General features: G+C 45.0%; 51 non-coding genes across 51 annotated transcripts; all 51 read right to left on the minus strand.

Moving 5' to 3' along the window:
• Positions 1-30: 30 nt before the first annotated feature.
• LOC131368537 (U5 spliceosomal RNA) lies at positions 31-145 on the minus strand. Its single transcript, XR_009207108.1, has one exon. It is a non-coding gene; the product is annotated as a U5 spliceosomal RNA (small nuclear RNA).
• A 273-nt stretch (positions 146-418) lies between these two features.
• Positions 419-608, minus strand: LOC131368578 (U2 spliceosomal RNA). The gene has a single exon (XR_009207147.1). It is a non-coding gene; the product is annotated as a U2 spliceosomal RNA (small nuclear RNA).
• A 122-nt stretch (positions 609-730) lies between these two features.
• On the minus strand, positions 731-845 carry LOC131368490 (U5 spliceosomal RNA). Its single transcript, XR_009207062.1, has one exon. It is a non-coding gene; the product is annotated as a U5 spliceosomal RNA (small nuclear RNA).
• A 610-nt stretch (positions 846-1,455) lies between these two features.
• On the minus strand, positions 1,456-1,570 carry LOC131368538 (U5 spliceosomal RNA). Its single transcript, XR_009207109.1, has one exon. It is a non-coding gene; the product is annotated as a U5 spliceosomal RNA (small nuclear RNA).
• Positions 1,571-1,843: 273 nt separating this feature from the next.
• On the minus strand, positions 1,844-2,033 carry LOC131368579 (U2 spliceosomal RNA). The gene has a single exon (XR_009207148.1). It is a non-coding gene; the product is annotated as a U2 spliceosomal RNA (small nuclear RNA).
• Positions 2,034-2,155: 122 nt separating this feature from the next.
• LOC131368491 (U5 spliceosomal RNA) lies at positions 2,156-2,270 on the minus strand. Its single transcript, XR_009207063.1, has one exon. It is a non-coding gene; the product is annotated as a U5 spliceosomal RNA (small nuclear RNA).
• Positions 2,271-2,904: 634 nt separating this feature from the next.
• LOC131368539 (U5 spliceosomal RNA) lies at positions 2,905-3,019 on the minus strand. The gene has a single exon (XR_009207110.1). It is a non-coding gene; the product is annotated as a U5 spliceosomal RNA (small nuclear RNA).
• A 622-nt stretch (positions 3,020-3,641) lies between these two features.
• On the minus strand, positions 3,642-3,756 carry LOC131368540 (U5 spliceosomal RNA). Its single transcript, XR_009207111.1, has one exon. It is a non-coding gene; the product is annotated as a U5 spliceosomal RNA (small nuclear RNA).
• Positions 3,757-4,029: 273 nt separating this feature from the next.
• On the minus strand, positions 4,030-4,219 carry LOC131368580 (U2 spliceosomal RNA). The gene has a single exon (XR_009207149.1). It is a non-coding gene; the product is annotated as a U2 spliceosomal RNA (small nuclear RNA).
• Positions 4,220-4,341: 122 nt separating this feature from the next.
• Positions 4,342-4,456, minus strand: LOC131368492 (U5 spliceosomal RNA). The gene has a single exon (XR_009207064.1). It is a non-coding gene; the product is annotated as a U5 spliceosomal RNA (small nuclear RNA).
• A 610-nt stretch (positions 4,457-5,066) lies between these two features.
• LOC131368541 (U5 spliceosomal RNA) lies at positions 5,067-5,181 on the minus strand. Its single transcript, XR_009207112.1, has one exon. It is a non-coding gene; the product is annotated as a U5 spliceosomal RNA (small nuclear RNA).
• Positions 5,182-5,454: 273 nt separating this feature from the next.
• On the minus strand, positions 5,455-5,644 carry LOC131368581 (U2 spliceosomal RNA). Its single transcript, XR_009207150.1, has one exon. It is a non-coding gene; the product is annotated as a U2 spliceosomal RNA (small nuclear RNA).
• Positions 5,645-5,766: 122 nt separating this feature from the next.
• On the minus strand, positions 5,767-5,881 carry LOC131368493 (U5 spliceosomal RNA). The gene has a single exon (XR_009207065.1). It is a non-coding gene; the product is annotated as a U5 spliceosomal RNA (small nuclear RNA).
• Positions 5,882-6,487: 606 nt separating this feature from the next.
• On the minus strand, positions 6,488-6,602 carry LOC131368542 (U5 spliceosomal RNA). Its single transcript, XR_009207113.1, has one exon. It is a non-coding gene; the product is annotated as a U5 spliceosomal RNA (small nuclear RNA).
• Positions 6,603-6,875: 273 nt separating this feature from the next.
• LOC131368582 (U2 spliceosomal RNA) lies at positions 6,876-7,065 on the minus strand. Its single transcript, XR_009207151.1, has one exon. It is a non-coding gene; the product is annotated as a U2 spliceosomal RNA (small nuclear RNA).
• Positions 7,066-7,187: 122 nt separating this feature from the next.
• LOC131368494 (U5 spliceosomal RNA) lies at positions 7,188-7,302 on the minus strand. The gene has a single exon (XR_009207066.1). It is a non-coding gene; the product is annotated as a U5 spliceosomal RNA (small nuclear RNA).
• A 626-nt stretch (positions 7,303-7,928) lies between these two features.
• LOC131368543 (U5 spliceosomal RNA) lies at positions 7,929-8,043 on the minus strand. Its single transcript, XR_009207114.1, has one exon. It is a non-coding gene; the product is annotated as a U5 spliceosomal RNA (small nuclear RNA).
• A 273-nt stretch (positions 8,044-8,316) lies between these two features.
• Positions 8,317-8,506, minus strand: LOC131368583 (U2 spliceosomal RNA). Its single transcript, XR_009207152.1, has one exon. It is a non-coding gene; the product is annotated as a U2 spliceosomal RNA (small nuclear RNA).
• Positions 8,507-8,628: 122 nt separating this feature from the next.
• LOC131368495 (U5 spliceosomal RNA) lies at positions 8,629-8,743 on the minus strand. Its single transcript, XR_009207067.1, has one exon. It is a non-coding gene; the product is annotated as a U5 spliceosomal RNA (small nuclear RNA).
• A 610-nt stretch (positions 8,744-9,353) lies between these two features.
• Positions 9,354-9,468, minus strand: LOC131368544 (U5 spliceosomal RNA). The gene has a single exon (XR_009207115.1). It is a non-coding gene; the product is annotated as a U5 spliceosomal RNA (small nuclear RNA).
• Positions 9,469-9,741: 273 nt separating this feature from the next.
• LOC131368584 (U2 spliceosomal RNA) lies at positions 9,742-9,931 on the minus strand. The gene has a single exon (XR_009207153.1). It is a non-coding gene; the product is annotated as a U2 spliceosomal RNA (small nuclear RNA).
• Positions 9,932-10,053: 122 nt separating this feature from the next.
• LOC131368496 (U5 spliceosomal RNA) lies at positions 10,054-10,168 on the minus strand. Its single transcript, XR_009207068.1, has one exon. It is a non-coding gene; the product is annotated as a U5 spliceosomal RNA (small nuclear RNA).
• A 614-nt stretch (positions 10,169-10,782) lies between these two features.
• LOC131368546 (U5 spliceosomal RNA) lies at positions 10,783-10,897 on the minus strand. Its single transcript, XR_009207117.1, has one exon. It is a non-coding gene; the product is annotated as a U5 spliceosomal RNA (small nuclear RNA).
• Positions 10,898-11,170: 273 nt separating this feature from the next.
• On the minus strand, positions 11,171-11,360 carry LOC131368586 (U2 spliceosomal RNA). The gene has a single exon (XR_009207155.1). It is a non-coding gene; the product is annotated as a U2 spliceosomal RNA (small nuclear RNA).
• A 122-nt stretch (positions 11,361-11,482) lies between these two features.
• Positions 11,483-11,597, minus strand: LOC131368497 (U5 spliceosomal RNA). Its single transcript, XR_009207069.1, has one exon. It is a non-coding gene; the product is annotated as a U5 spliceosomal RNA (small nuclear RNA).
• A 606-nt stretch (positions 11,598-12,203) lies between these two features.
• LOC131368547 (U5 spliceosomal RNA) lies at positions 12,204-12,318 on the minus strand. The gene has a single exon (XR_009207118.1). It is a non-coding gene; the product is annotated as a U5 spliceosomal RNA (small nuclear RNA).
• Positions 12,319-12,591: 273 nt separating this feature from the next.
• Positions 12,592-12,781, minus strand: LOC131368587 (U2 spliceosomal RNA). The gene has a single exon (XR_009207156.1). It is a non-coding gene; the product is annotated as a U2 spliceosomal RNA (small nuclear RNA).
• Positions 12,782-12,903: 122 nt separating this feature from the next.
• On the minus strand, positions 12,904-13,018 carry LOC131368498 (U5 spliceosomal RNA). Its single transcript, XR_009207070.1, has one exon. It is a non-coding gene; the product is annotated as a U5 spliceosomal RNA (small nuclear RNA).
• Positions 13,019-13,624: 606 nt separating this feature from the next.
• LOC131368548 (U5 spliceosomal RNA) lies at positions 13,625-13,739 on the minus strand. The gene has a single exon (XR_009207119.1). It is a non-coding gene; the product is annotated as a U5 spliceosomal RNA (small nuclear RNA).
• A 273-nt stretch (positions 13,740-14,012) lies between these two features.
• LOC131368588 (U2 spliceosomal RNA) lies at positions 14,013-14,202 on the minus strand. The gene has a single exon (XR_009207157.1). It is a non-coding gene; the product is annotated as a U2 spliceosomal RNA (small nuclear RNA).
• Positions 14,203-14,324: 122 nt separating this feature from the next.
• LOC131368499 (U5 spliceosomal RNA) lies at positions 14,325-14,439 on the minus strand. The gene has a single exon (XR_009207071.1). It is a non-coding gene; the product is annotated as a U5 spliceosomal RNA (small nuclear RNA).
• A 606-nt stretch (positions 14,440-15,045) lies between these two features.
• Positions 15,046-15,160, minus strand: LOC131368549 (U5 spliceosomal RNA). Its single transcript, XR_009207120.1, has one exon. It is a non-coding gene; the product is annotated as a U5 spliceosomal RNA (small nuclear RNA).
• A 273-nt stretch (positions 15,161-15,433) lies between these two features.
• LOC131368589 (U2 spliceosomal RNA) lies at positions 15,434-15,623 on the minus strand. The gene has a single exon (XR_009207158.1). It is a non-coding gene; the product is annotated as a U2 spliceosomal RNA (small nuclear RNA).
• A 122-nt stretch (positions 15,624-15,745) lies between these two features.
• LOC131368501 (U5 spliceosomal RNA) lies at positions 15,746-15,860 on the minus strand. Its single transcript, XR_009207073.1, has one exon. It is a non-coding gene; the product is annotated as a U5 spliceosomal RNA (small nuclear RNA).
• Positions 15,861-16,466: 606 nt separating this feature from the next.
• LOC131368550 (U5 spliceosomal RNA) lies at positions 16,467-16,581 on the minus strand. The gene has a single exon (XR_009207121.1). It is a non-coding gene; the product is annotated as a U5 spliceosomal RNA (small nuclear RNA).
• A 273-nt stretch (positions 16,582-16,854) lies between these two features.
• Positions 16,855-17,044, minus strand: LOC131368590 (U2 spliceosomal RNA). The gene has a single exon (XR_009207159.1). It is a non-coding gene; the product is annotated as a U2 spliceosomal RNA (small nuclear RNA).
• A 122-nt stretch (positions 17,045-17,166) lies between these two features.
• On the minus strand, positions 17,167-17,281 carry LOC131368503 (U5 spliceosomal RNA). The gene has a single exon (XR_009207074.1). It is a non-coding gene; the product is annotated as a U5 spliceosomal RNA (small nuclear RNA).
• A 606-nt stretch (positions 17,282-17,887) lies between these two features.
• On the minus strand, positions 17,888-18,002 carry LOC131368551 (U5 spliceosomal RNA). Its single transcript, XR_009207122.1, has one exon. It is a non-coding gene; the product is annotated as a U5 spliceosomal RNA (small nuclear RNA).
• A 273-nt stretch (positions 18,003-18,275) lies between these two features.
• Positions 18,276-18,465, minus strand: LOC131368591 (U2 spliceosomal RNA). The gene has a single exon (XR_009207160.1). It is a non-coding gene; the product is annotated as a U2 spliceosomal RNA (small nuclear RNA).
• Positions 18,466-18,587: 122 nt separating this feature from the next.
• On the minus strand, positions 18,588-18,702 carry LOC131368504 (U5 spliceosomal RNA). The gene has a single exon (XR_009207075.1). It is a non-coding gene; the product is annotated as a U5 spliceosomal RNA (small nuclear RNA).
• A 606-nt stretch (positions 18,703-19,308) lies between these two features.
• LOC131368552 (U5 spliceosomal RNA) lies at positions 19,309-19,423 on the minus strand. Its single transcript, XR_009207123.1, has one exon. It is a non-coding gene; the product is annotated as a U5 spliceosomal RNA (small nuclear RNA).
• Positions 19,424-19,696: 273 nt separating this feature from the next.
• LOC131368592 (U2 spliceosomal RNA) lies at positions 19,697-19,886 on the minus strand. Its single transcript, XR_009207161.1, has one exon. It is a non-coding gene; the product is annotated as a U2 spliceosomal RNA (small nuclear RNA).
• Positions 19,887-20,008: 122 nt separating this feature from the next.
• LOC131368505 (U5 spliceosomal RNA) lies at positions 20,009-20,123 on the minus strand. Its single transcript, XR_009207076.1, has one exon. It is a non-coding gene; the product is annotated as a U5 spliceosomal RNA (small nuclear RNA).
• Positions 20,124-20,729: 606 nt separating this feature from the next.
• On the minus strand, positions 20,730-20,844 carry LOC131368553 (U5 spliceosomal RNA). The gene has a single exon (XR_009207124.1). It is a non-coding gene; the product is annotated as a U5 spliceosomal RNA (small nuclear RNA).
• A 273-nt stretch (positions 20,845-21,117) lies between these two features.
• Positions 21,118-21,307, minus strand: LOC131368593 (U2 spliceosomal RNA). Its single transcript, XR_009207162.1, has one exon. It is a non-coding gene; the product is annotated as a U2 spliceosomal RNA (small nuclear RNA).
• Positions 21,308-21,429: 122 nt separating this feature from the next.
• LOC131368506 (U5 spliceosomal RNA) lies at positions 21,430-21,544 on the minus strand. The gene has a single exon (XR_009207077.1). It is a non-coding gene; the product is annotated as a U5 spliceosomal RNA (small nuclear RNA).
• Positions 21,545-22,150: 606 nt separating this feature from the next.
• LOC131368554 (U5 spliceosomal RNA) lies at positions 22,151-22,265 on the minus strand. Its single transcript, XR_009207125.1, has one exon. It is a non-coding gene; the product is annotated as a U5 spliceosomal RNA (small nuclear RNA).
• Positions 22,266-22,538: 273 nt separating this feature from the next.
• On the minus strand, positions 22,539-22,728 carry LOC131368594 (U2 spliceosomal RNA). The gene has a single exon (XR_009207163.1). It is a non-coding gene; the product is annotated as a U2 spliceosomal RNA (small nuclear RNA).
• Positions 22,729-22,850: 122 nt separating this feature from the next.
• LOC131368507 (U5 spliceosomal RNA) lies at positions 22,851-22,965 on the minus strand. Its single transcript, XR_009207078.1, has one exon. It is a non-coding gene; the product is annotated as a U5 spliceosomal RNA (small nuclear RNA).
• Positions 22,966-23,571: 606 nt separating this feature from the next.
• LOC131368555 (U5 spliceosomal RNA) lies at positions 23,572-23,686 on the minus strand. Its single transcript, XR_009207126.1, has one exon. It is a non-coding gene; the product is annotated as a U5 spliceosomal RNA (small nuclear RNA).
• Positions 23,687-23,959: 273 nt separating this feature from the next.
• Positions 23,960-24,149, minus strand: LOC131368595 (U2 spliceosomal RNA). Its single transcript, XR_009207164.1, has one exon. It is a non-coding gene; the product is annotated as a U2 spliceosomal RNA (small nuclear RNA).
• Positions 24,150-24,182: the final 33 nt, after the last annotated feature.

A 24,182-nucleotide genomic window follows, 5' to 3' on the forward strand; every position in this document is an offset into this window, starting at 1 on the left:
GACACACCCACCTAATGTTCACCTACTTATAGCTTTACCTTGATAAAGCTCACAAAAATACATCAAACTCATTGACGGTCCTCTCCACGGAAATCTTTAGTAAAAGGCGAAAGATTTATGCGTGACTGAAGAGAAACCTGAGCCATAAAAATCAAACCCCAGCAGACCAGGGAAATCCTTGTCAGAAACACAAACCTTGAGGAGGGTAAGGCCAGCCCCTTCACTTGGTTGAGTGCAAAAAGTGGGTGGGGAAAGGATGACGAGGAACAGCTGACAGTGGTGAGCAGAAAGTGGTGACGATAGGCTAGGAAAAGGTGGGGTTGATGGCTCCCGTAATTTTGGGCATGGGCCTAGCTTGTGAAAAAGTAGACGTGTTTCTGGCAAGAAAAAATATTTTTGCTCTTTTTCTGACATCAGAAAATGGTGCACCAAGCCCGGAAGTACTGCAATACCAGGCCTACGCGTGGAGCAGACGGAGCAAGCCCCGTTTCCGGCTCCCAGCTTTAAAACCTGCTTAATATAGAGCCCTCATATAGAGGACATATCAGATACTAAACTGATAAGAACAGATACTACACTTGATCTTAGCCCAAAGGCCGAAAAGCGAGAACCACTTATTTCCTCTGCTTGACTGGCAGCCCGAGGACACGCCTTTGCAAACACAGGGAAAGTCACATGACAGAGTGAGGCCAAGCCACCAGACAATCCCAGCTAACGTTACACCACTTATAGCTTTGCCTTAACAAAGCTCACAAAAATACATCAAACTCATTGACGGTCCTCTCCACGGAAATCTTTAGTAAAAGGCGAAAGATTTATGCGTGACTGAAGAGAAACCTGAGCCATAAAAACAAAACCCCAGCAGACCAGGGAAATCCTTGTCAGAAACACAAACCTTGAGGAGGGTAAGGCCAGCCCCTTCACTTGGTTGAGTGCAAAAAGTGGGTGGGGAAAGGTTGACAAGGAACAGCTGACAGTGGTGACGATAGGCTAGGGAAAAGCTGGGGTGGATGGCTCCCGTAATTTTGGGCATGGGCCTAGTTTGTGAAAAAGTAGAGATGTTTCTGGACTGAAAGAAAGAAAGAAAGTAAGAAAGAAAGAAAGAAAGAAAGAAAGAAATTTTTGCTCTTTTTCTGACAACCTGCTTAATATAGAGTCCTTATGTAGAGGACATATCAGATAATAAACTGATGAGAACAGATTCATTTGTTTAATATCCTTTCCTTCATACTCACCTTCTCAAAGCCAGACTAAGAAGTGCAACTTGAATACAGTCGCAGCCCAAAGCCAGACCAGGAAACACTTGAGCTTTGCCAAAATGCTGAGAAGGGATAACCTCTTATTGCCTCTGCTTGACCGGCAGCCCGAGGACACGCTTTGGCGCACACATGGAAAAACACATGACACAACAAGGACAATCCACCAGACACACCCACCTAATGTTCACCTACTTATAGCTTTACCTTGATAAAGCTCACAAAAATACATCAAACTCATTGACGGTCCTCTCCACGGAAATCTTTAGTAAAAGGCGAAAGATTTATGCGTGACTGAAGAGAAACCTGAGCCATAAAAATCAAACCCCAGCAGACCAGGGAAATCCTTGTCAGAAACACAAACCTTGAGGAGGGTAAGGCCAGCCCCTTCACTTGGTTGAGTGCAAAAAGTGGGTGGGGAAAGGATGACAAGGAACAGCTGACAGTGGTGAGCAGAAAGTGGTGACGATAGGCTAGGAAAAGGTGGGGTTGATGGCTCCCGTAATTTTGGGCATGGGCCTAGCTTGTGAAAAAGTAGACGTGTTTCTGGCAAGAAAAAATATTTTTGCTCTTTTTCTGACATCAGAAAATGGTGCACCAAGCCCGGAAGTACTGCAATACCAGGCCTACGCGTGGAGCAGACGGAGCAAGCCCCGTTTCCGGCTCCCAGCTTTAAAACCTGCTTAATATAGAGCCCTCATATAGAGGACATATCAGATACTAAACTGATAAGAACAGATACTACACTTGATCTTAGCCCAAAGGCCGAAAAGCGAGAACCACTTATTTCCTCTGCTTGACTGGCAGCCCGAGGACACGCCTTTGCAAACACAGGGAAAGTCACATGACAGAGTGAGGCCAAGCCACCAGACAATCCCAGCTAACGTTACACCACTTATAGCTTTGCCTTAACAAAGCTCACAAAAATACATCAAACTCATTGACGGTCCTCTCCACGGAAATCTTTAGTAAAAGGCGAAAGATTTATGCGTGACTGAAGAGAAACCTGAGCCATAAAAACAAAACCCCAGCAGACCAGGGAAATCCTTGTCAGAAACACAAACCTTGAGGAGGGTAAGGCCAGCCCCTTCACTTGGTTGAGTGCAAAAAGTGGGTGGGGAAAGGTTGACAAGGAACAGCTGACAGTGGTGACGATAGGCTAGGGAAAAGCTGGGGTGGATGGCTCCCGTAATTTTGGGCATGGGCCTAGTTTGTGAAAAAGTAGAGATGTTTCTGGACTGAAAGAAAGAAAGAAAGAAAGAAAGAAAGAAAGAAAGAAAGAAAGAAAGAAAGAAAGAAAGAAAGAAAGAAATTTTTGCTCTTTTTCTGACAACCTGCTTAATATAGAGTCCTTATGTAGAGGACATATCAGATAATAAACTGATGAGAACAGATTCATTTGTTTAATATCCTTTCCTTCATACTCACCTTCTCAAAGCCAGACTAAGAAGTGCAACTTGAATACAGTCGCAGCCCAAAGCCAGACCAGGAAACACTTGAGCTTTGCCAAAATGCTGAGAAGGGATAACCTCTTATTGCCTCTGCTTGACCGGCAGCCCGAGGACACGCTTTGGCGCACACATGGAAAAACACATGACACAACAAGGACAATCCACCAGACACACCCACCTAATGTTCACCTACTTATAGCTTTACCTTGATAAAGCTCACAAAAATACATCAAACTCATTGACGGTCCTCTCCACGGAAATCTTTAGTAAAAGGCGAAAGATTTATGCGTGACTGAAGAGAAACCTGAGCCATAAAAACAAAACCCCAGCAGACCAGGGAAATCCTTGTCAGAAACACAAACCTTGAGGAGGGTAAGGCCAGCCCCTTCACTTGGTTGAGTGCAAAAAGTGGGTGGGGAAAGGTTGACAAGGAACAGCTGACAGTGGTGACGATAGGCTAGGGAAAAGCTGGGGTGGATGGCTCCCGTAATTTTGGGCATGGGCCTAGTTTGTGAAAAAGTAGAGATGTTTCTGGACTGAAAGAAAGAAAGAAAGTAAGAAAGAAAGAAAGAAAGAAAGAAAGAAAGAAAGAAAGAAATTTTTGCTCTTTTTCTGACAACCTGCTTAATATAGAGTCCTTATGTAGAGGACATATCAGATAATAAACTGATGAGAACAGATTCATTTGTTTAATATCCTTTCCTTCATACTCACCTTCTCAAAGCCAGACTAAGAAGTGCAACTTGAATACAGTCGCAGCCCAAAGCCAGACCAGGAAACACTTGAGCTTTGCCAAAATGCTGAGAAGGGATAACCTCTTATTGCCTCTGCTTGACCGGCAGCCCGAGGACACGCTTTGGCGCACACATGGAAAAACACATGACACAACAAGGACAACCCACCAGACACACCCACCTAATGTTCACCTACTTATAGCTTTACCTTGATAAAGCTCACAAAAATACATCAAACTCATTGACGGTCCTCTCCACGGAAATCTTTAGTAAAAGGCGAAAGATTTATGCGTGACTGAAGAGAAACCTGAGCCATCAAAAACAAACCCCAGCAGACCAGGGAAATCCTTGTCAGAAACACAAACCTTGAGGAGGGTAAGGCCAGCCCCTTCACTTGGTTGAGTGCAAAAAGTGGGTGGGGAAAGGATGACGAGGAACAGCTGACAGTGGTGAGCAGAAAGTGGTGACGATAGGCTAGGAAAAGGTGGGGTTGATGGCTCCCGTAATTTTGGGCATGGGCCTAGCTTGTGAAAAAGTAGACGTGTTTCTGGCAAGAAAAAATATTTTTGCTCTTTTTCTGACATCAGAAAATGGTGCACCAAGCCCGGAAGTACTGCAATACCAGGCCTACGCGTGGAGCAGACGGAGCAAGCCCCGTTTCCGGCTCCCAGCTTTAAAACCTGCTTAATATAGAGCCCTCATATAGAGGACATATCAGATACTAAACTGATAAGAACAGATACTACACTTGATCTTAGCCCAAAGGCCGAAAAGCGAGAACCACTTATTTCCTCTGCTTGACTGGCAGCCCGAGGACACGCCTTTGCAAACACAGGGAAAGTCACATGACAGAGTGAGGCCAAGCCACCAGACAATCCCAGCTAACGTTACACCACTTATAGCTTTGCCTTAACAAAGCTCACAAAAATACATCAAACTCATTGACGGTCCTCTCCACGGAAATCTTTAGTAAAAGGCGAAAGATTTATGCGTGACTGAAGAGAAACCTGAGCCATAAAAACAAAACCCCAGCAGACCAGGGAAATCCTTGTCAGAAACACAAACCTTGAGGAGGGTAAGGCCAGCCCCTTCACTTGGTTGAGTGCAAAAAGTGGGTGGGGAAAGGTTGACAAGGAACAGCTGACAGTGGTGACGATAGGCTAGGGAAAAGCTGGGGTGGATGGCTCCCGTAATTTTGGGCATGGGCCTAGTTTGTGAAAAAGTAGAGATGTTTCTGGACTGAAAGAAAGAAAGAAAGTAAGAAAGAAAGAAAGAAAGAAAGAAAGAAATTTTTGCTCTTTTTCTGACAACCTGCTTAATATAGAGTCCTTATGTAGAGGACATATCAGATAATAAACTGATGAGAACAGATTCATTTGTTTAATATCCTTTCCTTCATACTCACCTTCTCAAAGCCAGACTAAGAAGTGCAACTTGAATACAGTCGCAGCCCAAAGCCAGACCAGGAAACACTTGAGCTTTGCCAAAATGCTGAGAAGGGATAACCTCTTATTGCCTCTGCTTGACCGGCAGCCCGAGGACACGCTTTGGCGCACACATGGAAAAACACATGACACAACAAGGACAATCCACCAGACACACCCACCTAATGTTCACCTACTTATAGCTTTACCTTGATAAAGCTCACAAAAATACATCAAACTCATTGACGGTCCTCTCCACGGAAATCTTTAGTAAAAGGCGAAAGATTTATGCGTGACTGAAGAGAAACCTGAGCCATAAAAATCAAACCCCAGCAGACCAGGGAAATCCTTGTCAGAAACACAAACCTTGAGGAGGGTAAGGCCAGCCCCTTCACTTGGTTGAGTGCAAAAAGTGGGTGGGGAAAGGATGACGAGGAACAGCTGACAGTGGTGAGCAGAAAGTGGTGACGATAGGCTAGGAAAAGGTGGGGTTGATGGCTCCCGTAATTTTGGGCATGGGCCTAGCTTGTGAAAAAGTAGACGTGTTTCTGGCAAGAAAAAATATTTTTGCTCTTTTTCTGACATCAGAAAATGGTGCACCAAGCCCGGAAGTACTGCAATACCAGGCCTACGCGTGGAGCAGACGGAGCAAGCCCCGTTTCCGGCTCCCAGCTTTAAAACCTGCTTAATATAGAGCCCTCATATAGAGGACATATCAGATACTAAACTGATAAGAACAGATACTACACTTGATCTTAGCCCAAAGGCCGAAAAGCGAGAACCACTTATTTCCTCTGCTTGACTGGCAGCCCGAGGACACGCCTTTGCAAACACAGGGAAAGTCACATGACAGAGTGAGGCCAAGCCACCAGACAATCCCAGCTAACGTTACACCACTTATAGCTTTGCCTTAACAAAGCTCACAAAAATACATCAAACTCATTGACGGTCCTCTCCACGGAAATCTTTAGTAAAAGGCGAAAGATTTATGCGTGACTGAAGAGAAACCTGAGCCATAAAAACAAAACCCCAGCAGACCAGGGAAATCCTTGTCAGAAACACAAACCTTGAGGAGGGTAAGGCCAGCCCCTTCACTTGGTTGAGTGCAAAAAGTGGGTGGGGAAAGGTTGACAAGGAACAGCTGACAGTGGTGACGATAGGCTAGGGAAAAGCTGGGGTGGATGGCTCCCGTAATTTTGGGCATGGGCCTAGTTTGTGAAAAAGTAGAGATGTTTCTGGACTGAAAGAAAGAAAGAAAGTAAGAAAGAAAGAAAGAAAGAAAGAAATTTTTGCTCTTTTTCTGACAACCTGCTTAATATAGAGTCCTTATGTAGAGGACATATCAGATAATAAACTGATGAGAACAGATTCATTTGTTTAATATCCTTTCCTTCATACTCACCTTCTCAAAGCCAGACTAAGAAGTGCAACTTGAATACAGTCGCAGCCCAAAGCCAGACCAGGAAACACTTGAGCTTTGCCAAAATGCTGAGAAGGGATAACCTCTTATTGCCTCTGCTTGACCGGCAGCCCGAGGACACGCTTTGGCGCACACATGGAAAAACACATGACACAACAAGGACAATCCACCAGACACACCCACCTAATGTTCACCTACTTATAGCTTTACCTTGATAAAGCTCACAAAAATACATCAAACTCATTGACGGTCCTCTCCACGGAAATCTTTAGTAAAAGGCGAAAGATTTATGCGTGACTGAAGAGAAACCTGAGCCATAAAAATCAAACCCCAGCAGACCAGGGAAATCCTTGTCAGAAACACAAACCTTGAGGAGGGTAAGGCCAGCCCCTTCACTTGGTTGAGTGCAAAAAGTGGGTGGGGAAAGGATGACGAGGAACAGCTGACAGTGGTGAGCAGAAAGTGGTGACGATAGGCTAGGAAAAGGTGGGGTTGATGGCTCCCGTAATTTTGGGCATGGGCCTAGCTTGTGAAAAAGTAGACGTGTTTCTGGCAAGAAAAAATATTTTTGCTCTTTTTCTGACATCAGAAAATGGTGCACCAAGCCCGGAAGTACTGCAATACCAGGCCTACGCGTGGAGCAGACGGAGCAAGCCCCGTTTCCGGCTCCCAGCTTTAAAACCTGCTTAATATAGAGCCCTCATATAGAGGACATATCAGATACTAAACTGATAAGAACAGATACTACACTTGATCTTAGCCCAAAGGCCGAAAAGCGAGAACCACTTATTTCCTCTGCTTGACTGGCAGCCCGAGGACACGCCTTTGCAAACACAGGGAAAGTCACATGACAGAGTGAGGCCAAGCCACCAGACAATCCCAGCTAACGTTACACCACTTATAGCTTTGCCTTAACAAAGCTCACAAAAATACATCAAACTCATTGACGGTCCTCTCCACGGAAATCTTTAGTAAAAGGCGAAAGATTTATGCGTGACTGAAGAGAAACCTGAGCCATAAAAACAAAACCCCAGCAGACCAGGGAAATCCTTGTCAGAAACACAAACCTTGAGGAGGGTAAGGCCAGCCCCTTCACTTGGTTGAGTGCAAAAAGTGGGTGGGGAAAGGTTGACAAGGAACAGCTGACAGTGGTGACGATAGGCTAGGGAAAAGCTGGGGTGGATGGCTCCCGTAATTTTGGGCATGGGCCTAGTTTGTGAAAAAGTAGAGATGTTTCTGGACTGAAAGAAAGAAAGAAAGTAAGAAAGAAAGAAAGAAAGAAAGAAAGAAAGAAAGAAAGAAAGAAATTTTTGCTCTTTTTCTGACAACCTGCTTAATATAGAGTCCTTATGTAGAGGACATATCAGATAATAAACTGATGAGAACAGATTCATTTGTTTAATATCCTTTCCTTCATACTCACCTTCTCAAAGCCAGACTAAGAAGTGCAACTTGAATACAGTCGCAGCCCAAAGCCAGACCAGGAAACACTTGAGCTTTGCCAAAATGCTGAGAAGGGATAACCTCTTATTGCCTCTGCTTGACCGGCAGCCCGAGGACACGCTTTGGCGCACACATGGAAAAACACATGACACAACAAGGACAATCCACCAGACACACCCACCTAATGTTCACCTACTTATAGCTTTACCTTGATAAAGCTCACAAAAATACATCAAACTCATTGACGGTCCTCTCCACGGAAATCTTTAGTAAAAGGCGAAAGATTTATGCGTGACTGAAGAGAAACCTGAGCCATAAAAATCAAACCCCAGCAGACCAGGGAAATCCTTGTCAGAAACACAAACCTTGAGGAGGGTAAGGCCAGCCCCTTCACTTGGTTGAGTGCAAAAAGTGGGTGGGGAAAGGATGACGAGGAACAGCTGACAGTGGTGAGCAGAAAGTGGTGACGATAGGCTAGGAAAAGGTGGGGTTGATGGCTCCCGTAATTTTGGGCATGGGCCTAGCTTGTGAAAAAGTAGACGTGTTTCTGGCAAGAAAAAATATTTTTGCTCTTTTTCTGACATCAGAAAATGGTGCACCAAGCCCGGAAGTACTGCAATACCAGGCCTACGCGTGGAGCAGACGGAGCAAGCCCCGTTTCCGGCTCCCAGCTTTAAAACCTGCTTAATATAGAGCCCTCATATAGAGGACATATCAGATACTAAACTGATAAGAACAGATACTACACTTGATCTTAGCCCAAAGGCCGAAAAGCGAGAACCACTTATTTCCTCTGCTTGACTGGCAGCCCGAGGACACGCCTTTGCAAACACAGGGAAAGTCACATGACAGAGTGAGGCCAAGCCACCAGACAATCCCAGCTAACGTTACACCACTTATAGCTTTGCCTTAACAAAGCTCACAAAAATACATCAAACTCATTGACGGTCCTCTCCACGGAAATCTTTAGTAAAAGGCGAAAGATTTATGCGTGACTGAAGAGAAACCTGAGCCATAAAAACAAAACCCCAGCAGACCAGGGAAATCCTTGTCAGAAACACAAACCTTGAGGAGGGTAAGGCCAGCCCCTTCACTTGGTTGAGTGCAAAAAGTGGGTGGGGAAAGGTTGACAAGGAACAGCTGACAGTGGTGACGATAGGCTAGGGAAAAGCTGGGGTGGATGGCTCCCGTAATTTTGGGCATGGGCCTAGTTTGTGAAAAAGTAGAGATGTTTCTGGACTGAAAGAAAGAAAGAAAGTAAGAAAGAAAGAAAGAAAGAAAGAAAGAAATTTTTGCTCTTTTTCTGACAACCTGCTTAATATAGAGTCCTTATGTAGAGGACATATCAGATAATAAACTGATGAGAACAGATTCATTTGTTTAATATCCTTTCCTTCATACTCACCTTCTCAAAGCCAGACTAAGAAGTGCAACTTGAATACAGTCGCAGCCCAAAGCCAGACCAGGAAACACTTGAGCTTTGCCAAAATGCTGAGAAGGGATAACCTCTTATTGCCTCTGCTTGACCGGCAGCCCGAGGACACGCTTTGGCGCACACATGGAAAAACACATGACACAACAAGGACAATCCACCAGACACACCCACCTAATGTTCACCTACTTATAGCTTTACCTTGATAAAGCTCACAAAAATACATCAAACTCATTGACGGTCCTCTCCACGGAAATCTTTAGTAAAAGGCGAAAGATTTATGCGTGACTGAAGAGAAACCTGAGCCATAAAAATCAAACCCCAGCAGACCAGGGAAATCCTTGTCAGAAACACAAACCTTGAGGAGGGTAAGGCCAGCCCCTTCACTTGGTTGAGTGCAAAAAGTGGGTGGGGAAAGGATGACGAGGAACAGCTGACAGTGGTGAGCAGAAAGTGGTGACGATAGGCTAGGAAAAGGTGGGGTTGATGGCTCCCGTAATTTTGGGCATGGGCCTAGCTTGTGAAAAAGTAGACGTGTTTCTGGCAAGAAAAAATATTTTTGCTCTTTTTCTGACATCAGAAAATGGTGCACCAAGCCCGGAAGTACTGCAATACCAGGCCTACGCGTGGAGCAGACGGAGCAAGCCCCGTTTCCGGCTCCCAGCTTTAAAACCTGCTTAATATAGAGCCCTCATATAGAGGACATATCAGATACTAAACTGATAAGAACAGATACTACACTTGATCTTAGCCCAAAGGCCGAAAAGCGAGAACCACTTATTTCCTCTGCTTGACTGGCAGCCCGAGGACACGCCTTTGCAAACACAGGGAAAGTCACATGACAGAGTGAGGCCAAGCCACCAGACAATCCCAGCTAACGTTACACCACTTATAGCTTTGCCTTAACAAAGCTCACAAAAATACATCAAACTCATTGACGGTCCTCTCCACGGAAATCTTTAGTAAAAGGCGAAAGATTTATGCGTGACTGAAGAGAAACCTGAGCCATAAAAACAAAACCCCAGCAGACCAGGGAAATCCTTGTCAGAAACACAAACCTTGAGGAGGGTAAGGCCAGCCCCTTCACTTGGTTGAGTGCAAAAAGTGGGTGGGGAAAGGTTGACAAGGAACAGCTGACAGTGGTGACGATAGGCTAGGGAAAAGCTGGGGTGGATGGCTCCCGTAATTTTGGGCATGGGCCTAGTTTGTGAAAAAGTAGAGATGTTTCTGGACTGAAAGAAAGAAAGAAAGTAAGAAAGAAAGAAAGAAAGAAAGAAAGAAAGAAATTTTTGCTCTTTTTCTGACAACCTGCTTAATATAGAGTCCTTATGTAGAGGACATATCAGATAATAAACTGATGAGAACAGATTCATTTGTTTAATATCCTTTCCTTCATACTCACCTTCTCAAAGCCAGACTAAGAAGTGCAACTTGAATACAGTCGCAGCCCAAAGCCAGACCAGGAAACACTTGAGCTTTGCCAAAATGCTGAGAAGGGATAACCTCTTATTGCCTCTGCTTGACCGGCAGCCCGAGGACACGCTTTGGCGCACACATGGAAAAACACATGACACAACAAGGACAATCCACCAGACACACCCACCTAATGTTCACCTACTTATAGCTTTACCTTGATAAAGCTCACAAAAATACATCAAACTCATTGACGGTCCTCTCCACGGAAATCTTTAGTAAAAGGCGAAAGATTTATGCGTGACTGAAGAGAAACCTGAGCCATAAAAATCAAACCCCAGCAGACCAGGGAAATCCTTGTCAGAAACACAAACCTTGAGGAGGGTAAGGCCAGCCCCTTCACTTGGTTGAGTGCAAAAAGTGGGTGGGGAAAGGATGACGAGGAACAGCTGACAGTGGTGAGCAGAAAGTGGTGACGATAGGCTAGGAAAAGGTGGGGTTGATGGCTCCCGTAATTTTGGGCATGGGCCTAGCTTGTGAAAAAGTAGACGTGTTTCTGGCAAGAAAAAATATTTTTGCTCTTTTTCTGACATCAGAAAATGGTGCACCAAGCCCGGAAGTACTGCAATACCAGGCCTACGCGTGGAGCAGACGGAGCAAGCCCCGTTTCCGGCTCCCAGCTTTAAAACCTGCTTAATATAGAGCCCTCATATAGAGGACATATCAGATACTAAACTGATAAGAACAGATACTACACTTGATCTTAGCCCAAAGGCCGAAAAGCGAGAACCACTTATTTCCTCTGCTTGACTGGCAGCCCGAGGACACGCCTTTGCAAACACAGGGAAAGTCACATGACAGAGTGAGGCCAAGCCACCAGACAATCCCAGCTAACGTTACACCACTTATAGCTTTGCCTTAACAAAGCTCACAAAAATACATCAAACTCATTGACGGTCCTCTCCACGGAAATCTTTAGTAAAAGGCGAAAGATTTATGCGTGACTGAAGAGAAACCTGAGCCATAAAAACAAAACCCCAGCAGACCAGGGAAATCCTTGTCAGAAACACAAACCTTGAGGAGGGTAAGGCCAGCCCCTTCACTTGGTTGAGTGCAAAAAGTGGGTGGGGAAAGGTTGACAAGGAACAGCTGACAGTGGTGACGATAGGCTAGGGAAAAGCTGGGGTGGATGGCTCCCGTAATTTTGGGCATGGGCCTAGTTTGTGAAAAAGTAGAGATGTTTCTGGACTGAAAGAAAGAAAGAAAGTAAGAAAGAAAGAAAGAAAGAAAGAAATTTTTGCTCTTTTTCTGACAACCTGCTTAATATAGAGTCCTTATGTAGAGGACATATCAGATAATAAACTGATGAGAACAGATTCATTTGTTTAATATCCTTTCCTTCATACTCACCTTCTCAAAGCCAGACTAAGAAGTGCAACTTGAATACAGTCGCAGCCCAAAGCCAGACCAGGAAACACTTGAGCTTTGCCAAAATGCTGAGAAGGGATAACCTCTTATTGCCTCTGCTTGACCGGCAGCCCGAGGACACGCTTTGGCGCACACATGGAAAAACACATGACACAACAAGGACAATCCACCAGACACACCCACCTAATGTTCACCTACTTATAGCTTTACCTTGATAAAGCTCACAAAAATACATCAAACTCATTGACGGTCCTCTCCACGGAAATCTTTAGTAAAAGGCGAAAGATTTATGCGTGACTGAAGAGAAACCTGAGCCATAAAAATCAAACCCCAGCAGACCAGGGAAATCCTTGTCAGAAACACAAACCTTGAGGAGGGTAAGGCCAGCCCCTTCACTTGGTTGAGTGCAAAAAGTGGGTGGGGAAAGGATGACAAGGAACAGCTGACAGTGGTGAGCAGAAAGTGGTGACGATAGGCTAGGAAAAGGTGGGGTTGATGGCTCCCGTAATTTTGGGCATGGGCCTAGCTTGTGAAAAAGTAGACGTGTTTCTGGCAAGAAAAAATATTTTTGCTCTTTTTCTGACATCAGAAAATGGTGCACCAAGCCCGGAAGTACTGCAATACCAGGCCTACGCGTGGAGCAGACGGAGCAAGCCCCGTTTCCGGCTCCCAGCTTTAAAACCTGCTTAATATAGAGCCCTCATATAGAGGACATATCAGATACTAAACTGATAAGAACAGATACTACACTTGATCTTAGCCCAAAGGCCGAAAAGCGAGAACCACTTATTTCCTCTGCTTGACTGGCAGCCCGAGGACACGCCTTTGCAAACACAGGGAAAGTCACATGACAGAGTGAGGCCAAGCCACCAGACAATCCCAGCTAACGTTACACCACTTATAGCTTTGCCTTAACAAAGCTCACAAAAATACATCAAACTCATTGACGGTCCTCTCCACGGAAATCTTTAGTAAAAGGCGAAAGATTTATGCGTGACTGAAGAGAAACCTGAGCCATAAAAACAAAACCCCAGCAGACCAGGGAAATCCTTGTCAGAAACACAAACCTTGAGGAGGGTAAGGCCAGCCCCTTCACTTGGTTGAGTGCAAAAAGTGGGTGGGGAAAGGTTGACAAGGAACAGCTGACAGTGGTGACGATAGGCTAGGGAAAAGCTGGGGTGGATGGCTCCCGTAATTTTGGGCATGGGCCTAGTTTGTGAAAAAGTAGAGATGTTTCTGGACTGAAAGAAAGAAAGAAAGTAAGAAAGAAAGAAAGAAAGAAAGAAATTTTTGCTCTTTTTCTGACAACCTGCTTAATATAGAGTCCTTATGTAGAGGACATATCAGATAATAAACTGATGAGAACAGATTCATTTGTTTAATATCCTTTCCTTCATACTCACCTTCTCAAAGCCAGACTAAGAAGTGCAACTTGAATACAGTCGCAGCCCAAAGCCAGACCAGGAAACACTTGAGCTTTGCCAAAATGCTGAGAAGGGATAACCTCTTATTGCCTCTGCTTGACCGGCAGCCCGAGGACACGCTTTGGCGCACACATGGAAAAACACATGACACAACAAGGACAATCCACCAGACACACCCACCTAATGTTCACCTACTTATAGCTTTACCTTGATAAAGCTCACAAAAATACATCAAACTCATTGACGGTCCTCTCCACGGAAATCTTTAGTAAAAGGCGAAAGATTTATGCGTGACTGAAGAGAAACCTGAGCCATAAAAATCAAACCCCAGCAGACCAGGGAAATCCTTGTCAGAAACACAAACCTTGAGGAGGGTAAGGCCAGCCCCTTCACTTGGTTGAGTGCAAAAAGTGGGTGGGGAAAGGATGACGAGGAACAGCTGACAGTGGTGAGCAGAAAGTGGTGACGATAGGCTAGGAAAAGGTGGGGTTGATGGCTCCCGTAATTTTGGGCATGGGCCTAGCTTGTGAAAAAGTAGACGTGTTTCTGGCAAGAAAAAATATTTTTGCTCTTTTTCTGACATCAGAAAATGGTGCACCAAGCCCGGAAGTACTGCAATACCAGGCCTACGCGTGGAGCAGACGGAGCAAGCCCCGTTTCCGGCTCCCAGCTTTAAAACCTGCTTAATATAGAGCCCTCATATAGAGGACATATCAGATACTAAACTGATAAGAACAGATACTACACTTGATCTTAGCCCAAAGGCCGAAAAGCGAGAACCACTTATTTCCTCTGCTTGACTGGCAGCCCGAGGACACGCCTTTGCAAACACAGGGAAAGTCACATGACAGAGTGAGGCCAAGCCACCAGACAATCCCAGCTAACGTTACACCACTTATAGCTTTGCCTTAACAAAGCTCACAAAAATACATCAAACTCATTGACGGTCCTCTCCACGGAAATCTTTAGTAAAAGGCGAAAGATTTATGCGTGACTGAAGAGAAACCTGAGCCATAAAAACAAAACCCCAGCAGACCAGGGAAATCCTTGTCAGAAACACAAACCTTGAGGAGGGTAAGGCCAGCCCCTTCACTTGGTTGAGTGCAAAAAGTGGGTGGGGAAAGGTTGACAAGGAACAGCTGACAGTGGTGACGATAGGCTAGGGAAAAGCTGGGGTGGATGGCTCCCGTAATTTTGGGCATGGGCCTAGTTTGTGAAAAAGTAGAGATGTTTCTGGACTGAAAGAAAGAAAGAAAGTAAGAAAGAAAGAAAGAAAGAAAGAAATTTTTGCTCTTTTTCTGACAACCTGCTTAATATAGAGTCCTTATGTAGAGGACATATCAGATAATAAACTGATGAGAACAGATTCATTTGTTTAATATCCTTTCCTTCATACTCACCTTCTCAAAGCCAGACTAAGAAGTGCAACTTGAATACAGTCGCAGCCCAAAGCCAGACCAGGAAACACTTGAGCTTTGCCAAAATGCTGAGAAGGGATAACCTCTTATTGCCTCTGCTTGACCGGCAGCCCGAGGACACGCTTTGGCGCACACATGGAAAAACACATGACACAACAAGGACAATCCACCAGACACACCCACCTAATGTTCACCTACTTATAGCTTTACCTTGATAAAGCTCACAAAAATACATCAAACTCATTGACGGTCCTCTCCACGGAAATCTTTAGTAAAAGGCGAAAGATTTATGCGTGACTGAAGAGAAACCTGAGCCATAAAAATCAAACCCCAGCAGACCAGGGAAATCCTTGTCAGAAACACAAACCTTGAGGAGGGTAAGGCCAGCCCCTTCACTTGGTTGAGTGCAAAAAGTGGGTGGGGAAAGGATGACGAGGAACAGCTGACAGTGGTGAGCAGAAAGTGGTGACGATAGGCTAGGAAAAGGTGGGGTTGATGGCTCCCGTAATTTTGGGCATGGGCCTAGCTTGTGAAAAAGTAGACGTGTTTCTGGCAAGAAAAAATATTTTTGCTCTTTTTCTGACATCAGAAAATGGTGCACCAAGCCCGGAAGTACTGCAATACCAGGCCTACGCGTGGAGCAGACGGAGCAAGCCCCGTTTCCGGCTCCCAGCTTTAAAACCTGCTTAATATAGAGCCCTCATATAGAGGACATATCAGATACTAAACTGATAAGAACAGATACTACACTTGATCTTAGCCCAAAGGCCGAAAAGCGAGAACCACTTATTTCCTCTGCTTGACTGGCAGCCCGAGGACACGCCTTTGCAAACACAGGGAAAGTCACATGACAGAGTGAGGCCAAGCCACCAGACAATCCCAGCTAACGTTACACCACTTATAGCTTTGCCTTAACAAAGCTCACAAAAATACATCAAACTCATTGACGGTCCTCTCCACGGAAATCTTTAGTAAAAGGCGAAAGATTTATGCGTGACTGAAGAGAAACCTGAGCCATAAAAACAAAACCCCAGCAGACCAGGGAAATCCTTGTCAGAAACACAAACCTTGAGGAGGGTAAGGCCAGCCCCTTCACTTGGTTGAGTGCAAAAAGTGGGTGGGGAAAGGTTGACAAGGAACAGCTGACAGTGGTGACGATAGGCTAGGGAAAAGCTGGGGTGGATGGCTCCCGTAATTTTGGGCATGGGCCTAGTTTGTGAAAAAGTAGAGATGTTTCTGGACTGAAAGAAAGAAAGAAAGAAAGAAAGAAAGAAAGAAAGAAAGAAATTTTTGCTCTTTTTCTGACAACCTGCTTAATATAGAGTCCTTATGTAGAGGACATATCAGATAATAAACTGATGAGAACAGATTCATTTGTTTAATATCCTTTCCTTCATACTCACCTTCTCAAAGCCAGACTAAGAAGTGCAACTTGAATACAGTCGCAGCCCAAAGCCAGACCAGGAAACACTTGAGCTTTGCCAAAATGCTGAGAAGGGATAACCTCTTATTGCCTCTGCTTGACCGGCAGCCCGAGGACACGCTTTGGCGCACACATGGAAAAACACATGACACAACAAGGACAATCCACCAGACACACCCACCTAATGTTCACCTACTTATAGCTTTACCTTGATAAAGCTCACAAAAATACATCAAACTCATTGACGGTCCTCTCCACGGAAATCTTTAGTAAAAGGCGAAAGATTTATGCGTGACTGAAGAGAAACCTGAGCCATAAAAATCAAACCCCAGCAGACCAGGGAAATCCTTGTCAGAAACACAAACCTTGAGGAGGGTAAGGCCAGCCCCTTCACTTGGTTGAGTGCAAAAAGTGGGTGGGGAAAGGATGACAAGGAACAGCTGACAGTGGTGAGCAGAAAGTGGTGACGATAGGCTAGGAAAAGGTGGGGTTGATGGCTCCCGTAATTTTGGGCATGGGCCTAGCTTGTGAAAAAGTAGACGTGTTTCTGGCAAGAAAAAATATTTTTGCTCTTTTTCTGACATCAGAAAATGGTGCACCAAGCCCGGAAGTACTGCAATACCAGGCCTACGCGTGGAGCAGACGGAGCAAGCCCCGTTTCCGGCTCCCAGCTTTAAAACCTGCTTAATATAGAGCCCTCATATAGAGGACATATCAGATACTAAACTGATAAGAACAGATACTACACTTGATCTTAGCCCAAAGGCCGAAAAGCGAGAACCACTTATTTCCTCTGCTTGACTGGCAGCCCGAGGACACGCCTTTGCAAACACAGGGAAAGTCACATGACAGAGTGAGGCCAAGCCACCAGACAATCCCAGCTAACGTTACACCACTTATAGCTTTGCCTTAACAAAGCTCACAAAAATACATCAAACTCATTGACGGTCCTCTCCACGGAAATCTTTAGTAAAAGGCGAAAGATTTATGCGTGACTGAAGAGAAACCTGAGCCATAAAAATCAAACCCCAGCAGACCAGGGAAATCCTTGTCAGAAACACAAACCTTGAGGAGGGTAAGGCCAGCCCCTTCACTTGGTTGAGTGCAAAAAGTGGGTGGGGAAAGGTTGACAAGGAACAGCTGACAGTGGTGACGATAGGCTAGGGAAAAGCTGGGGTGGATGGCTCCCGTAATTTTGGGCATGGGCCTAGTTTGTGAAAAAGTAGAGATGTTTCTGGACTGAAAGAAAGAAAGAAAGTAAGAAAGAAAGAAAGAAAGAAAGAAATTTTTGCTCTTTTTCTGACAACCTGCTTAATATAGAGTCCTTATGTAGAGGACATATCAGATAATAAACTGATGAGAACAGATTCATTTGTTTAATATCCTTTCCTTCATACTCACCTTCTCAAAGCCAGACTAAGAAGTGCAACTTGAATACAGTCGCAGCCCAAAGCCAGACCAGGAAACACTTGAGCTTTGCCAAAATGCTGAGAAGGGATAACCTCTTATTGCCTCTGCTTGACCGGCAGCCCGAGGACACGCTTTGGCGCACACATGGAAAAACACATGACACAACAAGGACAATCCACCAGACACACCCACCTAATGTTCACCTACTTATAGCTTTACCTTGATAAAGCTCACAAAAATACATCAAACTCATTGACGGTCCTCTCCACGGAAATCTTTAGTAAAAGGCGAAAGATTTATGCGTGACTGAAGAGAAACCTGAGCCATAAAAATCAAACCCCAGCAGACCAGGGAAATCCTTGTCAGAAACACAAACCTTGAGGAGGGTAAGGCCAGCCCCTTCACTTGGTTGAGTGCAAAAAGTGGGTGGGGAAAGGATGACAAGGAACAGCTGACAGTGGTGAGCAGAAAGTGGTGACGATAGGCTAGGAAAAGGTGGGGTTGATGGCTCCCGTAATTTTGGGCATGGGCCTAGCTTGTGAAAAAGTAGACGTGTTTCTGGCAAGAAAAAATATTTTTGCTCTTTTTCTGACATCAGAAAATGGTGCACCAAGCCCGGAAGTACTGCAATACCAGGCCTACGCGTGGAGCAGACGGAGCAAGCCCCGTTTCCGGCTCCCAGCTTTAAAACCTGCTTAATATAGAGCCCTCATATAGAGGACATATCAGATACTAAACTGATAAGAACAGATACTACACTTGATCTTAGCCCAAAGGCCGAAAAGCGAGAACCACTTATTTCCTCTGCTTGACTGGCAGCCCGAGGACACGCCTTTGCAAACACAGGGAAAGTCACATGACAGAATGAGGCCAAGCCACCAGACAATCCCAGCTAACGTTACACCACTTATAGCTTTGCCTTAACAAAGCTCACAAAAATACATCAAACTCATTGACGGTCCTCTCCACGGAAATCTTTAGTAAAAGGCGAAAGATTTATGCGTGACTGAAGAGAAACCTGAGCCATAAAATTCAAACCCCAGCAGACCAGGGAAATCCTTGTCAGAAACACAAACCTTGAGGAGGGTAAGGCCAGCCCCTTCACTTGGTTGAGTGCAAAAAGTGGGTGGGGAAAGGTTGACAAGGAACAGCTGACAGTGGTGACGATAGGCTAGGGAAAAGCTGGGGTGGATGGCTCCCGTAATTTTGGGCATGGGCCTAGTTTGTGAAAAAGTAGAGATGTTTCTGGACTGAAAGAAAGAAAGAAAGTAAGAAAGAAAGAAAGAAAGAAAGAAATTTTTGCTCTTTTTCTGACAACCTGCTTAATATAGAGTCCTTATGTAGAGGACATATCAGATAATAAACTGATGAGAACAGATTCATTTGTTTAATATCCTTTCCTTCATACTCACCTTCTCAAAGCCAGACTAAGAAGTGCAACTTGAATACAGTCGCAGCCCAAAGCCAGACCAGGAAACACTTGAGCTTTGCCAAAATGCTGAGAAGGGATAACCTCTTATTGCCTCTGCTTGACCGGCAGCCCGAGGACACGCTTTGGCGCACACATGGAAAAACACATGACACAACAAGGACAATCCACCAGACACACCCACCTAATGTTCACCTACTTATAGCTTTACCTTGATAAAGCTCACAAAAATACATCAAACTCATTGACGGTCCTCTCCACGGAAATCTTTAGTAAAAGGCGAAAGATTTATGCGTGACTGAAGAGAAACCTGAGCCATAAAAATCAAACCCCAGCAGACCAGGGAAATCCTTGTCAGAAACACAAACCTTGAGGAGGGTAAGGCCAGCCCCTTCACTTGGTTGAGTGCAAAAAGTGGGTGGGGAAAGGATGACAAGGAACAGCTGACAGTGGTGAGCAGAAAGTGGTGACGATAGGCTAGGAAAAGGTGGGGTTGATGGCTCCCGTAATTTTGGGCATGGGCCTAGCTTGTGAAAAAGTAGACGTGTTTCTGGCAAGAAAAAATATTTTTGCTCTTTTTCTGACATCAGAAAATGGTGCACCAAGCCCGGAAGTACTGCAATACCAGGCCTACGCGTGGAGCAGACGGAGCAAGCCCCGTTTCCGGCTCCCAGCTTTAAAACCTGCTTAATATAGAGCCCTCATATAGAGGACATATCAGATACTAAACTGATAAGAACAGATACTACACTTGATCTTAGCCCAAAGGCCGAAAAGCGAGAACCACTTATTTCCTCTGCTTGACTGGCAGCCCGAGGACACGCCTTTGCAAACACAGGGAAAGTCACATGACAGAGGGAGGCCAAGCCACCAGACAATCCCAGCTAACGTTACACCACTTATAGCTTTGCCTTAACAAAGCTCACAAAAATACATCAAACTCATTGACGGTCCTCTCCACGGAAATCTTTAGTAAAAGGCGAAAGATTTATGCGTGACTGAAGAGAAACCTGAGCCATAAAAATCAAACCCCAGCAGACCAGGGAAATCCTTGTCAGAAACACAAACCTTGAGGAGGGTAAGGCCAGCCCCTTCACTTGGTTGAGTGCAAAAAGTGGGTGGGGAAAGGTTGACAAGGAACAGCTGACAGTGGTGACGATAGGCTAGGGAAAAGCTGGGGTGGATGGCTCCCGTAATTTTGGGCATGGGCCTAGTTTGTGAAAAAGTAGAGATGTTTCTGGACTGAAAGAAAGAAAGAAAGTAAGAAAGAAAGAAAGAAAGAAAGAAATTTTTGCTCTTTTTCTGACAACCTGCTTAATATAGAGTCCTTATGTAGAGGACATATCAGATAATAAACTGATGAGAACAGATTCATTTGTTTAATATCCTTTCCTTCATACTCACCTTCTCAAAGCCAGACTAAGAAGTGCAACTTGAATACAGTCGCAGCCCAAAGCCAGACCAGGAAACACTTGAGCTTTGCCAAAATGCTGAGAAGGGATAACCTCTTATTGCCTCTGCTTGACCGGCAGCCCGAGGACACGCTTTGGCGCACACATGGAAAAACACATGACACAACAAGGACAATCCACCAGACACACCCACCTAATGTTCACCTACTTATAGCTTTACCTTGATAAAGCTCACAAAAATACATCAAACTCATTGACGGTCCTCTCCACGGAAATCTTTAGTAAAAGGCGAAAGATTTATGCGTGACTGAAGAGAAACCTGAGCCATAAAAATCAAACCCCAGCAGACCAGGGAAATCCTTGTCAGAAACACAAACCTTGAGGAGGGTAAGGCCAGCCCCTTCACTTGGTTGAGTGCAAAAAGTGGGTGGGGAAAGGATGACAAGGAACAGCTGACAGTGGTGAGCAGAAAGTGGTGACGATAGGCTAGGAAAAGGTGGGGTTGATGGCTCCCGTAATTTTGGGCATGGGCCTAGCTTGTGAAAAAGTAGACGTGTTTCTGGCAAGAAAAAATATTTTTGCTCTTTTTCTGACATCAGAAAATGGTGCACCAAGCCCGGAAGTACTGCAATACCAGGCCTACGCGTGGAGCAGACGGAGCAAGCCCCGTTTCCGGCTCCCAGCTTTAAAACCTGCTTAATATAGAGCCCTCATATAGAGGACATATCAGATACTAAACTGATAAGAACAGATACTACACTTGATCTTAGCCCAAAGGCCGAAAAGCGAGAACCACTTATTTCCTCTGCTTGACTGGCAGCCCGAGGACACGCCTTTGCAAACACAGGGAAAGTCACATGACAGAGGGAGGCCAAGCCACCAGACAATCCCAGCTAACGTTACACCACTTATAGCTTTGCCTTAACAAAGCTCACAAAAATACATCAAACTCATTGACGGTCCTCTCCACGGAAATCTTTAGTAAAAGGCGAAAGATTTATGCGTGACTGAAGAGAAACCTGAGCCATAAAAATCAAACCCCAGCAGACCAGGGAAATCCTTGTCAGAAACACAAACCTTGAGGAGGGTAAGGCCAGCCCCTTCACTTGGTTGAGTGCAAAAAGTGGGTGGGGAAAGGTTGACAAGGAACAGCTGACAGTGGTGACGATAGGCTAGGGAAAAGCTGGGGTGGATGGCTCCCGTAATTTTGGGCATGGGCCTAGTTTGTGAAAAAGTAGAGATGTTTCTGGACTGAAAGAAAGAAAGAAAGTAAGAAAGAAAGAAAGAAAGAAAGAAATTTTTGCTCTTTTTCTGACAACCTGCTTAATATAGAGTCCTTATGTAGAGGACATATCAGATAATAAACTGATGAGAACAGATTCATTTGTTTAATATCCTTTCCTTCATACTCACCTTCTCAAAGCCAGACTAAGAAGTGCAACTTGAATACAGTCGCAGCCCAAAGCCAGACCAGGAAACACTTGAGCTTTGCCAAAATGCTGAGAAGGGATAACCTCTTATTGCCTCTGCTTGACCGGCAGCCCGAGGACACGCTTTGGCGCACACATGGAAAAACACATGACACAACAAGGACAATCCACCAGACACACCCACCTAATGTTCACCTACTTATAGCTTTACCTTGATAAAGCTCACAAAAATACATCAAACTCATTGACGGTCCTCTCCACGGAAATCTTTAGTAAAAGGCGAAAGATTTATGCGTGACTGAAGAGAAACCTGAGCCATAAAAATCAAACCCCAGCAGACCAGGGAAATCCTTGTCAGAAACACAAACCTTGAGGAGGGTAAGGCCAGCCCCTTCACTTGGTTGAGTGCAAAAAGTGGGTGGGGAAAGGATGACAAGGAACAGCTGACAGTGGTGAGCAGAAAGTGGTGACGATAGGCTAGGAAAAGGTGGGGTTGATGGCTCCCGTAATTTTGGGCATGGGCCTAGCTTGTGAAAAAGTAGACGTGTTTCTGGCAAGAAAAAATATTTTTGCTCTTTTTCTGACATCAGAAAATGGTGCACCAAGCCCGGAAGTACTGCAATACCAGGCCTACGCGTGGAGCAGACGGAGCAAGCCCCGTTTCCGGCTCCCAGCTTTAAAACCTGCTTAATATAGAGCCCTCATATAGAGGACATATCAGATACTAAACTGATAAGAACAGATACTACACTTGATCTTAGCCCAAAGGCCGAAAAGCGAGAACCACTTATTTCCTCTGCTTGACTGGCAGCCCGAGGACACGCCTTTGCAAACACAGGGAAAGTCACATGACAGAGGGAGGCCAAGCCACCAGACAATCCCAGCTAACGTTACACCACTTATAGCTTTGCCTTAACAAAGCTCACAAAAATACATCAAACTCATTGACGGTCCTCTCCACGGAAATCTTTAGTAAAAGGCGAAAGATTTATGCGTGACTGAAGAGAAACCTGAGCCATAAAAATCAAACCCCAGCAGACCAGGGAAATCCTTGTCAGAAACACAAACCTTGAGGAGGGTAAGGCCAGCCCCTTCACTTGGTTGAGTGCAAAAAGTGGGTGGGGAAAGGTTGACAAGGAACAGCTGACAGTGGTGACGATAGGCTAGGGAAAAGCTGGGGTGGATGGCTCCCGTAATTTTGGGCATGGGCCTAGTTTGTGAAAAAGTAGAGATGTTTCTGGACTGAAAGAAAGAAAGAAAGTAAGAAAGAAAGAAAGAAAGAAAGAAATTTTTGCTCTTTTTCTGACAACCTGCTTAATATAGAGTCCTTATGTAGAGGACATATCAGATAATAAACTGATGAGAACAGATTCATTTGTTTAATATCCTTTCCTTCATACTCACCTTCTCAAAGCCAGACTAAGAAGTGCAACTTGAATACAGTCGCAGCCCAAAGCCAGACCAGGAAACACTTGAGCTTTGCCAAAATGCTGAGAAGGGATAACCTCTTATTGCCTCTGCTTGACCGGCAGCCCGAGGACACGCTTTGGCGCACACATGGAAAAACACATGACACAACAAGGACAATCCACCAGACACACCCACCTAATGTTCACCTACTTATAGCTTTACCTTGATAAAGCTCACAAAAATACATCAAACTCATTGACGGTCCTCTCCACGGAAATCTTTAGTAAAAGGCGAAAGATTTATGCGTGACTGAAGAGAAACCTGAGCCATAAAAATCAAACCCCAGCAGACCAGGGAAATCCTTGTCAGAAACACAAACCTTGAGGAGGGTAAGGCCAGCCCCTTCACTTGGTTGAGTGCAAAAAGTGGGTGGGGAAAGGATGACAAGGAACAGCTGACAGTGGTGAGCAGAAAGTGGTGACGATAGGCTAGGAAAAGGTGGGGTTGATGGCTCCCGTAATTTTGGGCATGGGCCTAGCTTGTGAAAAAGTAGACGTGTTTCTGGCAAGAAAAAATATTTTTGCTCTTTTTCTGACATCAGAAAATGGTGCACCAAGCCCGGAAGTACTGCAATACCAGGCCTACGCGTGGAGCAGACGGAGCAAGCCCCGTTTCCGGCTCCCAGCTTTAAAACCTGCTTAATATAGAGCCCTCATATAGAGGACATATCAGATACTAAACTGATAAGAACAGATACTACACTTGATCTTAGCCCAAAGGCCGAAAAGCGAGAACCACTTATTTCCTCTGCTTGACTGGCAGCCC

This window comes from Hemibagrus wyckioides, linkage group LG17, assembly GCF_019097595.1.
Source record: "Hemibagrus wyckioides isolate EC202008001 linkage group LG17, SWU_Hwy_1.0, whole genome shotgun sequence".
NCBI classification, from domain to species: Eukaryota; Metazoa; Chordata; class Actinopteri; order Siluriformes; family Bagridae; genus Hemibagrus; species Hemibagrus wyckioides.